The sequence below is a fragment of the Leptonychotes weddellii genome, unplaced genomic scaffold (assembly GCF_054177405.1).
Source record: "Leptonychotes weddellii isolate Sample4059 unplaced genomic scaffold, ASM5417740v2 HiC_scaffold_2032, whole genome shotgun sequence".
Classification (NCBI taxonomy): domain Eukaryota; kingdom Metazoa; phylum Chordata; class Mammalia; order Carnivora; family Phocidae; genus Leptonychotes; species Leptonychotes weddellii.
Genome location: NW_027789752.1, coordinates 1 through 13,762, shown reverse-complemented (window position 1 = coordinate 13,762; position 13,762 = coordinate 1). Strand labels below are relative to the sequence as shown.

General features: G+C 46.4%; 1 long non-coding RNA gene and 1 pseudogene across 1 annotated transcript; one reads left to right on the top strand and one right to left on the bottom strand.

The window, feature by feature from the left end:
* The first annotated feature begins 253 nt into the window (after positions 1–253).
* On the top strand, positions 254–11,060 carry LOC145718708 (uncharacterized). The gene is made up of 3 exons (XR_014141976.1): positions 254–655; positions 1,820–1,972; positions 10,946–11,060. It is a non-coding gene; the product is annotated as an uncharacterized LOC145718708 (long non-coding RNA).
* A 1,189-nt stretch (positions 11,061–12,249) lies between these two features.
* Positions 12,250–13,596, bottom strand: LOC102744709 (large ribosomal subunit protein uL11m pseudogene; annotated as a pseudogene).
* Between the last annotated feature and the right edge of the window lie 166 nt (positions 13,597–13,762).

Genomic DNA, 13,762 nt, shown 5'->3' with positions numbered 1-13,762 from the left:
CGGGACTCGCCGTCCAGGGTGGGCCCGGGCGGGCTGTTTAGGCCACGGGAAGCGGCGCGGCCATGGCCGCGCGCGGGCGACCTCCACACCCCCGCCGGAAGTGGCCCCGAGAGGCGCGGCGCTCCGGCTGCGGAGGGAAACCGCCACCTTCGTATCGCCCGGCCTCTGCCGGCTCAAGTTCGGCATTCCCGAGCTTTGCCTGCGGGTTGGGTGTCAGTAATGGCCTGGCTTCTCGGGTCCGCGGGATTTATTTAGCGTGTGCCACTCAACCCCTTACTCCACCCAGTTTGTTAAGAGTCCCTCGTGCGCCTGAGCGACTTTGCCAGAGGTCTTAAGTCCTTGACATTCTCATTGTCCCCAATCTTTCCCCTCCCCCCTTTTCAATGCCAATGAACCTTAAGGCAGGGAGTATGGGAGGCTCCAGGCAGGAATGGACCAGAGGACAAAGAGGGTCCGGCTTCTGTAGCCCGGCCCTCAGTTCTAACAGTCGTGTGGGTTTCGTCAGAGCTGCCGCAGCGGGAAGGTTCAAAGGCCGCTTTAACCGAGGCCACTCCGCGGGAGCTCTGCCATCGGTACCGTTACCTGCTCAGTCCGCAGCAGGAGACTCCTGTTCGTCCGGGAGGAAAACCCCAGATGGAGAGACAGCTTGGTGCAGGTAATAGAGAAGTTACCCAGCGCAGGGCGCTCGTAGTTCAAGCTCTTGGGCGGCTGGAACCAATGGAAGGCACAGCATGCCCTGCTCCTGTCCTTCCTTGGTTACATTCGTCCGCCCCAGAATCTGTGAGGGCAGAGACTTGACTTTATTTCAGAGGGGCGATTCGTACACCAGACGAAAGTGGAAGTCTTAAGGCCTCTTGGTGTCTTAGAAATGAGTCGGTTTAACTAGAAGAGTGGGACAGGACCTTGGAAAGCCGGCCCTGCACAAGACTCACCAGCAAGTCCGTGGGTGACACCACTTCTTATCTTTGAACACCACTTGTTCGTACCTGGAAGAGGCCAGAGTTTGTGTTTTTGTTCACAGGTGAAACCATTATAGAGGTTGGTGAAAATGCACTGAGGGGAATAGAAACTGAGGCAGAAATACTTTTGAAAACTTTTTGCCCTTTGTAAGGAGTTTTGGGGAGAGGGAAGGGGAGAGAGCAGTGTGGACTGTAGCTGTTCCTGAGGGAGGGGGTCCCCAGTTTTCAACCCCAGACTCAGAGATTTTCAGAGTAGGCCCTTTTATGAACTCTGTGTCCCCCACCCCCTCCCCCAAATTCCTGTGTTGAAGCTCTAACTCCTAGTACCTCAGAATGTGACTGTATTTAAAGGCCATATAGGGCTTTTAAAGAGGCATTTAAGTTAAAATGTCATTAGGGTGGCACCAGGGTGGCTCAGTCATTAAGCGTCTGCCTTTGGCTCAGGTCATGATCCCAGGGTTCTGGGATCGAGCCCTGCATCGGGCTCCCTGCTGTGCGGGAAGCCTGCTTCTCCCTCTCCCACTCCCCCTGCTTGTGCTCTCTCTCTCTCGCTGTGTGTCTCTCTGTCAAATAAATAAAACCTTTAGATAGATAGATAGATAGATAGATAGAGAAAATGTCATTAGGATGTGCCCTAATCCAATATGAGCAGTGTCTTCTTTATAAGAAGAGGAGATCAGAGGGCACCTGGGTGTCTCAGGCGTCAGACTCTTGGCTTTGACTCAGGTCATGATCTCAGGGTTGTGAGGCAGCTCTGCGCTCAGCGGGGAGTGTGCTTGAGTTTCTCTTCCTCTCCCTCTGCCCCTCCCCTGCTCTCGCAAGCACAAGCTCTCTCTAAAATAAATAAATAAATCTTTAAGAAAACAACAAATAAGAGATCAGGATACAGCCAACACAGAGGGACAACCATAAGAGGACACAGTGAAAAGGCAGCCATCTGCAAGCTGAAGAGAGGCCTCAGAAGAAACCAAACCTGATGACAAAGAGATCTTGGACTTCCGGCCACTAGAACTGTGAGTAAATAAGTTTCTGTTGTTTAAGCCACCCAGTCTGTGGTATTTTGTTAGGGCAGCCCTAGGAGATCAATACAGGCTCCGAGGTCCCTGCCCAGGGCCTCATTCCCTGCTCAGACCAACAGTACATGGTGGGATCCTCTGTGACTTAGTTAGAAGCTGAAGCAGCAGTGACTTAGAGCTGTCCAGGAATGACACCTTTGCACACAGCATCTCATCCATTGAGATTTGTTTTCAAAGGTGCAGCCTGAGGAAGAGTTACTTCCAGAGTAATTCCTTCTCAGAGGAAGAGTTACTTCCAGAGTGTCCGAGCCATTAGTGGCTGAGCTGATGCCTGAGCGTGCGGATTTCCATGTCGGGGCCCTTCCTTCCCAGGATCATATGCCTCGAACTGATACTAAATCAGATTCAAAAGGAAGATACCAACAACCTAAAATACCAAAGATATCCCAGACCTGCCCATGGCCCTGAGATTGGAGGACAGCCTATGTGTCTGCCATGGCCTAGCTTAGTGGGACTGGCTAGGATCTGCCTTCACCTCTCTCCTCACATTTCTACCCACTTCTCTTCCTCCCACCACAACAGTGGAGTGCTCACTCACCAAACTCAAAGATTGAAGGGTGTGGAAGGAAAACAGTGAATGAAAGCAGAAGAGGAAGAGCGCTGGGGAATTGGGGCCTGGTCCCTCACTGGTATTGGACAGTGGAGGCCCTCCCTGGTTGGTCTTAACTGGTTTCCTGTCAAAGGTGAGACACAACTGGCAGGTCTGGGTCTTGACAAAGGAAGGGTTCTCTCCTCAGCCTGACTGAGCCCCCTGCCCTCACAGAGGGCCAGCAAACCATAAGCAGGGCGAACAGATGTATGCAAACTCACTTTCTGAGGAAGTGGGGCCTATTAACTCAATCATTCTCACGCAGCAGAGGGTCAGGTCTTGGCAGGACATTGCTGCCTTACCTCAGCAGCCATCTTGGAGATTTGCCCCACAGGGTTAGGGCAACAAAATCTGATTCTCACTGTGAGCATGTGTGGGGAGGACTACAAGGAATTGTCCGGTGCCTTCAAGGGCTTCCCAAACTACCACAGGCATTTTAGTGACAACTTTGACACCTGTTTGGTAGTAGGACAGAGTTGACATTCCTGCCACTCTTCTGTGAAATCCGAACGTCTTAGGAAACTTTGGAATGACTTGGTCGGTTTGAGAAACTAGGGTGAGGTAGTACCAAAATTTTTTTATGTCAGTCAGTATCAAAATCTGTTTTAGGTATGTAAATAATTTCCCGCTTTCAAAGGAGTCATAAAGAAAAGAGAGGCAAAAAGCAATTCATGTTCTCTTCAAAAGTCTCATCGTAAAATTTGAAGGAAAAGAAACAAACAAAAGCCTCATCATGTCCAACCTGGTTCCTGGAAAAGTCTGCCATGTAACTGGTATTGGGTTTGTTTTTGTTTTTAAATTTGATTTATTTATTTTAGAGAGAAAGAGAGAGAGAGCGGGTGTGTGCTCACATGGGACAGAGAGGCAGAGGGAGAAACTCCCAGACTCCTTGCTGAGCACAGAGCCCAACACAGGGCTCAGTCTCACGACCCTGAGATCATGACCTGAGCCAAAACCAAGAGTCCGATGCTTAACCAACTGCATCACGCAGGTGCCCCAGGACTGCTATTGTTAGTTGGACTTTGGGTCCTTTAATCAGAGCTAGTGGTGGCCTCGGCTATGGCAGTGACTAGGAGAAGACAGAGATGATTTGATGGATTGGAGGGAATTGTAGAAGGATAAATTTGGTAAGATATGGTGAGGTAGGCATTTGGAGAATGAGAGAGGAAGGAGCTTCTCCTTGACCTGAGGAACTGGGAGATGATGGAAAAATTCACTAAGGTGAAGAATCCAGGGAGGACAAACTGCTTTTGGAACCAAGAAGACATTGATGTTGAGGATCCCATTAACCATCTAGAGGGACACATTCACCGGGACTTAAGAATATTAATCTATTCAGTGAAGGGGCTCAGCTGGAGATACTCTGGGGGAAGCCCTTAGCAGAAAGATAAGGGAATAAGGACTGACAGAAGGCGGGGAATTTGATGAGATCTAGCCGGGGTCCCGGAGAAGAGAAGAGGACTGAGGCAGCCGGAGCAGGGATGGGGCTAGGAGAGGAAGGGAATGCCAAGAGGCAAGGATAGCTGGAGCCCGACGGGACCACCAGGACAGCATTTGCCCAAGGGGGCAAACATGGTAGCAGCAGGGCCGTATTATGCATGCCATTCAGAAATGATGACAACCACTTGTGTTCGTCAAGTTCAGTCACTGTCGACTAAGCGTTTTACTTCATCTCTCTTTTAATCACCATGACCACCTTGCAAGGCAGATAGGTGTTTTATCATCATTTTACAGACTAGGAAGCCTAAAGTGTTTTGCCTAAGCTCCCCCAGCCAGTGAGTGCCACAGCCAGGGGTTCCGGCCTAGGTGCTGGGACTCCAAAGTTCACATTCTGAAGTCGAAAACACCAAGTGAAGAGCATATACTGGAAGCTGAGAGGGGAGGCAACAGGAAGTTCATGATGTACAGGATTGAGGGCCTCGCTGCTTCAGCGGACTCATTTCTACCTGCTTACCCATGGGCCACCTGGCTCCACCGCTATCAAGAGGGGAAAAATTTCCACCCTGTGCCAGAGTTGAGCTTTACACTCTTTCCATCTCCTCCACCCTATTATCCTCCACATGAAATGCATGCCCGTGTGTCGTGATCAGTATGGAGAAGCAGAGGCTACGTGCAAGGCCACAGACTTGAGTCTGAGTCCTGGCTCTGCCTCTTACAACCTATGACACTGGCAAGATGCGTAATCTCACCAGGCCTCAGTTCCTCGTCTGTAAAATGGGGATACCGGTACCTGCCTGGTGGTGGTATCTAGAGACATTTAAGGAAACAATACCCATAAAGTGACCAGCTCAAGTCTGATCCAAAATAAACAATAGAAAAAAACTTAATACGATTATTAGCTATTCAGAAACGTCAAAACAAAATTATAAAGGTAAATACCCTTACAGTTCCTAAATTGCAAACCTTCCCTGGCTTTTCATTAGATGTTCATCAGCCATTCCCCTATCTGCGCTGGTTTGTTCTCACCCGACCCAATGTCTACAATTTGCAACTCCTCCCATGACTTGGCATAACCCTTTCTTCTGTCCAGATATGTTCCCCTCCTTTGTGGACCTACTGTTTAGTCTGTACTATTCAGCCCTGTGAAGCTTTCCTCATGTGCGTCCCCCGCCACCCCCCCCCCCCGCCCACAACCCCTGCTCCTCCTTCTCAGACCAACTGTACTTTCCCCAGGTCCTAGCAAGCATATACCCTCTTCTGGTTTTAACAGTTCCTCCAGGATTAATTTATCCTCCCAGTTCCCCCATCAGACTCTGAGTTCTCTCAGGACAGGCGTTTTGTCCTATTCATCCCTGTAAGTCAGCATCCTGAATGCCTCAATGGTCAGGAAATGCCTGATGAGGGACCTAAAGACCTTAGCCTCTGAATCCTTACTCAAAAGGATGTAGCACCCAGTATCTACGCCCTCCCCCCTACCTCTCAGGGAACTCTCAGGAATTTGCAGGTCAGAAGTAGGTCTAGCCTGCACCCTGGAAGGAACTTCCTGCAGGTTGGTCCCAGAAGAGGGTAGAAGGTAGCTGCCCTGGGCTGTAACCCTTGTCCACAAATGGCTAGAGGCCACCATTAGCCAGGTTCTGGTGACCTTAGCTGAAGGCAGAGTTCACCACTACCAATCACCTCAATGGGATCAGTGCTTCAAGGGAGATGCTTTAGGGAAGGGTACACATTTGTGGGTAGACTGAATAGTCTCCCACCAAGATGTCCACATCCTGATCCCTGCAACCTGAGAATCTATGACCTTAACTGGCAAAAGGGACTTCGCAGGTGTGACTAAATTCAGGACCTAGAGGCGGGGAGACTATCCTGGATTATCTGGGTGGGCCCTAAATATCATCATAACAGACCTTATTAGAAAGAGGCAAGAGGCCTCATGGGGAGAAGACAATGTAATGACAGAAGCAGAGATTGGATGCTGAGGCCAGGAGCCAAGAAATGCCTCTAGAAGCTAGAAGAGACAGGAGCGGATCCTCCCTCTGGAGCCTCCAGAAGGAATCAGTCCTGACACTGAATGTAGCCCCTTAAGATTCATTTTGGGCTCCTGACCTCGAGAACTGTAAGAGAATAAATTTGTGGGGTTTTTTTTCTTTTTTTTAATATTTTATTTATTTGTTTGACAGAGAGAGACAAAGCGAGAGAGAGAACACAAGCAGGGGGAGTGGGAGAGGGAGAAGCAGGCTTCCCGCTGAGCAAGAAGCCTGATGCGGGGCTCGATCCCAGGACCCTGAGATCATGACCTGAGCCGAAGGCAGACGCTTAACGACTGAGCCACCCAGGTGCCCCTAAATTTGTGTTGTTTTAAGCCTCTAAATTTGGGGTAATTTGTAAAGCAGGATTAGGAAATACACCATCCTTTCATTCATGAGAGACACCAAGTTCTTCTAATTTGGTGGGGAGGGAGAGTAAAGTGTGATGAGGAGCTGAGTAGGAAGTGTACTTGGAGGAAAGGGGAGTGGAGGGAAGGAAGATGGCCGAGGGGAAAAAGGGATCGGGAATGGGAGAGGTGTTCCACAGTGAGCAGACTGGCTCCTTCATGGGTCTCCCCAGCCTCCTCAGAGCTCCTCAGAGCATCTCCATCTTCACAAGTGGCACTGAGCACCCCTAGATGGTGGTTGACCTCCCTCAGCCCTGGACCTCTGTGGGGCTACTTGAGGCCATGGCAGGGCAGGGAGAACCCCGACTGGCCTCACTGTGGGCTGGCAGCAGCGGCAAACTCTTCCTGTTCTGGGAACAGCTCACACCCAAACTGCTGCTAGGACCCTGTGTTAGTGCCCGAGGGCTGCCATAACAGTTTACCACAAACTTGGTAGCTGAAAACAACCGAAATTCATTCTCTTACAGTTCTGGAGACTAGTCTGAAATCAAAGTATCAGCAGGGCCATGCTTTCTCCAAAGCTTCTAGGGGAGAATACTTCCTTGCCTTTTTCAGCTTCTAGTGGCTCCTGGCTTTCCTTGGCTTCCAGCAGCAAAACTCCAATCTCTGCCTGTGTGTTCACATGGCCTTCTTCCCCATGTCTCTGTGTCCAACTTTCCCACTCCTTTCTCTTGTCCCACCCTAAATCCAGCAGGATTTCATCTGAAGATCCTTAATTACATCTGCAAAGACCCTATTTCTAAATAAGGTCATATTCTGAGCTTCCAGGTAGACATGACTTTTGCAGATGCTGAGCTTGGAGCCTCTTAGGAGGCCCTTCTGGAAGCAGGCCCAGACTTCCCATGATTTTCCATCTCCAGGTACCCCTGCACTCTCCATCTCCAAAAGGCCCTTCTGTCCATCAGTTTTACCTGAGTATAAACCAAGAGGAACAGATTGCATTTTTACTACTTGTGTCCGAACAGTGTGGGGGTCAGAAGGGACTCTGTGTCTCCACTTAGGGAACTCCAGGCTTCAGAGCAGTACACAGACAGTCCTGTGGCCCTTGGCTAGATACCTGCTGTAACCAGGAGAAGGCCTGAACTGTCTGGGCAACGAGGCAACTATTCCCCCGATTCACTTGTCTGGGAAAAACTGGAAGAGAAAAAGACATGGAGCTAGAATAAGGGCTCAGTGTTGCAGTTTGAATATCTGTAAAATAGTGACAGCAAATGTATATGCCTCATAGGATTACCATAGGGATAAAATGAGATAAATACAGTCCATGCAAAGTACTTAGGGCAGAATCTCAACATGGCAATACATTAATAATTATTAGTCATTTCGTTATGATAAACACTAATGATACAAGTCCTAGATCTTTACCTTGGGAAACTCACAATCATGATGTAGAAAGACTAACACACAGGAAACAATTAGTACATTATATAATCTCTAGATGAGTAGCAGTTAGAGATTCTTCTATATTGTGACCCAGAAAATAAGTATATTTGGGTTCCTGGGTGTTTCATGAATTACAAAAGCCTTTCCCTTATGTCCTCTCATTTGATTCCACAAGAACCCTGGGAAGGAAGTAGGGCTTTTCACTCCTGTTTTACACATAGGGGAAATTTCCAGTGAAGATGAGACCCCTGGGGATATGGATCATCCAGCTAAAAAGTGACCAGGATGGAATTTGAGCCTAGGTTTTATGTTTTACTTTTCTTTTGTATTAGGTTCACGATTTCAGGGGAAAGTGATACACACATAGATACAAATAATATCAATATTTGTACTGTAGGGGAGAGAAAATAATTTTCCCTCTACCCTTCTGCATTCTTAGCTGAGACTCCCATAATAAAAGACAGATTAACAAGAGAAAATCAAACAGAAGTTTATTAACATGCATACCTCATGGATACATGGGAGATGCCCAGGAAAAAATAAGTAACTCCCCAAGGTGGCTTGGAATTCAGACTTAAATACCATCTTAATAGTGAAAGGGGAGGGGGCCTGGAGGCCTCTTAGTGGAGAGTAAATGCCTTTTAGGAAAGATGAACAGGCCCTTAGAAGAATACATGGGAGGTATGATAGTTTCTGACAAAGTCTGTCTGGCTGTGGGGTCCACTTCTCCTGTGATAAGGGGCAATCTTCCCTGCTTGATGAAATTCCCAGGGAAGAGATTTATGACAACTGAGTTCTTTTTGGAGGGTCTGCCTTTAGGCAAGTGGGGGGTGGGGGGTGGTCAGAGAAAGTCTGTCCTTTCTGTTTTTCAAGTGCCTACAGCTCAAAATAGTCAATATGCCAAAGTAGCATATATTGGGGGAATATGTTCTGTGACCCTTTAGTACAGTAGAACAAACCTCTCTTGACCTCAACCCACAGTAAGAAATACATTTTCCATTGCCTTCTAGTCACATTCACATAAGAATATAAATTGCAACTGGTTTCACAAAATGATACTATTTGTGATATACTCCATTTTATGCTTCTTAAAAAGGGAAAAGTAAAAAGGCGATCTCTATCAAGTAAATCGACTTCATAACCCACTAAAGGGTTACAACTTATAGTTAGGAAAACACTGGTTAGAGGAAACTACAAAGAATAAAGTAAAAATCATCTTACTTACTTTTAAAGTCTTAATATTTCTCCGAACATGCCCCCTGAATCTCTCTGTGCTTGCACATAACCAAGCCTGTCTTTGTAGGGAGGTGATACCCACCTCAGTAGCTAGGGTGGAAGGCCTACTATGGTAGAAGACAAAGGGAAAGGCAGGTTGAGCTCTGTGGGAGTTGAGAGGGAAAGGGTCATTCCAGCTAAGCAAATAAGGGTGGTGATAGTTTGAGCTGGGTTCTAAAGAATATTTAGGATTTGAAACATGTTTAGATTGGGGGCGAGGGGAAGGCGGTGTAATCCAGGCAGAAGAGACAGTCAAAACAAAGATGGAAGAGCTGTTGTGGGGCCACGTGTAGCTTGGGCAAAGGGCAGTGATGAGAAGGGAGCTATCAGGGGCACCTGGCTGGCTCAGTCAGTGGAGCATGCGACAAGATCTTTATTTTTTAAGATTTAGTTATTTATTAGAGAGACAGAGAGAGAAAGCAGGGGGAGGAACAGAGGGAGAGACGGAATCCTGAAGCCGACTCCGCTCTGAGCGCAGAGCCCCACACGGGGCTCCATCCCAGAACCCTGAGATCATGACCTGAGCCGAAATCAAGTTGGCTGCCTAACTGACTGAACCACCCAGGCACCCCTGAGCATGTGACTCTTGATTTCAGGGTTGTGAGTTTGAGTCCCATGTTGGATGTAGAAATTAATTAAAAAAAAAAAAATCTTGGAAAAAGAAAAGGTGAGCTTTTGGTACCAAGGACTCAATGCCAAAATAGGAAGGGGCTAGGTTTTATTCTATGAACGATGTTGGAACAAAGGATATGAATAGGCAATATACAGGGGAACAAACACAAAAGCTATCAAACTCATGTAAAGACGCTTGAACTCATTAACAATCAAAGAAACAAAAATGAAAACAATGAGATATCACTTAACACCAGAGAGAGTGGAAAACCTCAGAAAGTTGGATGACCCAAGGGTTGGCCTGGAAGTGGGCTCAGAGGAGTGCTGATGCAACAGTGTTGGAAGTCTGGAACAACTATTCTGGAGGGCAGCCTGGTACTCTTCAATTAAGAATAAACAGATCCGGCGCGCCCGGGGGGCTCAGTCAGTTAGGTGTCCGACTCTTGATTTGGGGTCAGGTCATGATCTCAAGGTGGTGAGACTGAGCCTGCAATGGGCTCCGTGCTCAGTGGGGAGTCTGCTTGGGATTCTCTCCCTCTCCCTCTGTCCTTCCCCCTCTCACTTGCTCACCTTCTCTCTCTAAAATAAATAAAGTCTTAAAAAAAAAAAAAGAAAAGAATAAACAGATCCTAATAACCAGAGTTGTGTTCCTGGATTTTTTTCCAAAAGATATATAGGTCCGTAAGAGAAATGTACAGCGATGCTCCTTGCAGCATTTTTTGTGATGGGGAAATGGAGCAAACCTGGGTGTTTGTTACTGAGAGTGAGGAGATAAAGTGTGATCTTGGCTCTTTGTGAAGTTTAAATGCAGCAGTTCAGTCAACACATTGAATGTTCACATCACAACACGGATGGCAGAATGCGGGTTGAGCTTTGTGGGAGTTGAGCAGGAAAGGCCAATTTTTAAAATAAGGTTTGAGAAGGGGGAAAGTAAACAAAGAATATGATATAAAACAGGATCCCACTTATGTACATTCTCAGAAAGTAGAAATTAACTAGAACCGAGAAAGTAAAAACATGTTCGGGAATTCGTCAGGCTGGGAGAACAGAGATAGAGCTAGCCAAAGAGTTAGCAGAAAACATCTCTCCCAGCACATGCTGCAGCTATGGAGTCACGAGCCCTTCTTTGAGTGACCACTGCTTCTCTTATTCACTGAGAAACCTATTCTAAAAATCACAGACAACCAGAACCTTCGCTGTTTGAAAGCACATCAGCAAGAATGAAATATCCCCCTCCTGCCAAGAGGACCCAAATCACTTTGACACTGAGAATCAGCCTTGATCTTCAACCCAGGTACAAAACTACAATAAGAGGTTTCTAAACACAACATTCCACCTTTATCTTTGTGGTTTCCAAGGAAACAGGATCCTGGACGCACTTCAAAGCCTAATTCTGATGTCCATCCTTTCACACAGCCCTGCTTTGCTTTAAGCCCAACAAAACTCTACACTCCAGGCTTCCCCACAACCTACATTAACTCTGTTTTTTCCTTTGTTTGGTAAGACACATCACAGTTTCTTTGGTATGCGTTCTCCCTCTTTCAAAACTAGTTTTCAATTTCAAAATAAACCTGGTTTGTTAGACTAAGTGGTGGTTGTGGCTTGATTAAGAGAGGATTTTTTTTTCTTAGAGTTGCTATACTTTATTTCAGCATTCCTACATTTTTGGTTATTTCTAATATTGTTAGAAACATTAGTGCTATAAGTGCTGCATCAATATCTTGCTTCTTTGACATTAGCAGTACAGTATAATGTCTGAAAGGAGAGTCTGGCTTTTAATCCTGGCTTAGCCACTTCCCAACCATATGACTGAACCATGTTACTTAACCTCTCTGTGATTCCATCTCCACATCTGTACAATGGAAATAATGATGTTTAGGAGGATAAACTGAGTTAATCCATGTAAAGTGTTTAAAACATCGTCTGGCACCAAGGAAGAATACATAAGCAATCAAAAAATATATATGCATTCTAGTTTACCTTGGCATCTATTTAGTTAGTAGTAAAGCATGTTCTGCAGCTTTTTAGTTTTTGTTTTGAAATAATGATAATAGAATAATAGAATAGATATAGAATAATATATCTATAGGATAATAATAGAATAAGGAAGTTGCCAAAATAGTACAAAGAGTACTCTTCACTCAGCTTCTCCCAATGGTGACAAGTTATATATCTGTAATACAATATCAAAACCAGGAAATTGACATTGGTACATTATTAACTAATATACAGGCCTTAATTACTGCTCACAAGTTTTTAAACCTGCATTCATGTGCGTGTGTGCATGTAATTCTATGCAACTTTAGTCCATGTATAAACTTGCGTAACCACCACCACAATCAAGATGCAGATCTGTTTAGTCATCTCAAAAGAACTTCCCAGTGTCTTCCCAACCACCTCCCATCTTGCCATATAAATGATATATATAGTATGCAAGGATAATTATTTTTTAATGCCTAGAAAGCAATACACTTTTTGCAAGAACACAGAGAAGGAAAATTAGAATGACTGTCTGCAAAGGAGTAAAGAATGAACATACAAAGGAATAATAAATAAATGGGGGCAATGGTTCTACTAAATGTATACAGCAAATATAGTAATAGATCCTCAGATTATGTGTGATTTGCAAATTTTAGAAAAATATGAGTAAAATTTAGGAGCATCAATTTATCCTGCATGTCTCAGTCAGAATAAAGATAAGAAGGTCAGAATCACCTTCCCCAAATATTGCTCTTGACTTGCCCAGTAACCCGCACCAACTGTCCAGGACCAGCTCTTCATACTCTTCTAATTTCACACCCGTCCGTGACCGAGTCCTCCTTGAAGAGCCTGACTGGCTCTCCTGGTCTGACTGAGGACCAAATCTCTCACCGAGACCTCATCAGTGAGGTTGACTAGTGAGGAAAATCACTTCAGAGCATAACTCTTTTATGCGGGGGGGGGAGTGTGACAAAAGGTTGTTTATTTAAGCTTGATCTCTTGAGACTGTCATACATGTAAAAATATATAATTTAAAGTCAGGGAAATAATAATCAGCTTGGTGTTGCCTCCCTTCTGCCCCTTTGGTACAGCTTTTCCAACTGGCCTCCATTCCAGTTTCAAAATCCTGGAGTGTGGGGGACAGGGGTCACTTCTTGGCAGCTTCTGCCTGCACTACCAAATCTGCCTCTTTCTGGGCAGCCAGGAATGCGGCTCGCTCCTTCTGGAAAGCTGCCAGCTCTTCTGAACTGAGGTCCTTCACCACACGAATGCCCAGGGATCAGGCAGAGCCAATGACGGAGCGAACCACAAAGGACAGGGGCGCATCCTGCAGGGCGAAGACCTCATCCTGGGCTTTAACTCGGGTGATCTCATACACATGCTTCAAGGTCACCAGGCCTGCCACTTCCTTCCCTGTCTGCCAGGCCCCCTTCTCAATCCCAGCAGCTGCTTCAGGAAGTAGGAAACAGTGGGTTGTCCAATTTTGATTTCAAATGTCCTGTCAGGCTTCACAGAAATCTTGGTGGGCAAAGGAATGTCTTCTTTGATGTCCTTTGTCTTCTCGTTGAACTCTCTACAGAACTGGTTGATGGAAACACCTCTCTGACCCAGGATGGAACTACTGGGGGCCTGGATGGCCTGGCCTGCCCACACGATGGTCTGGATTACGCCACCAGCCTCAGGCTTCCTGAGGGCCCAAGTGGCCCGATTCAGCTTCGACATGACGCAGGGTTCCTGGCCTTAGTTCACCTCAAGGCAACAGACAGCAAGAGCGACCCAGAGCATAACTCTTTTAAAGTTGATGTTCACAATTTTTTTAAAGGCATATTGCTTTCTTTTTTTTTAAGATTTTATTTATTTATTCGACAGAGACAGCAAGTATGCACAAGCAGGGGGATGGGCAGAAGGAGAGAGAGAAGCAGACTACCCGCTGAGCAAGGAGCCCGATGTGGGGCTCAACCCCAGGACTCCAGGATCATGACCTGAGCCAAAGGCAGACGCTTAACCGACTGAGCCA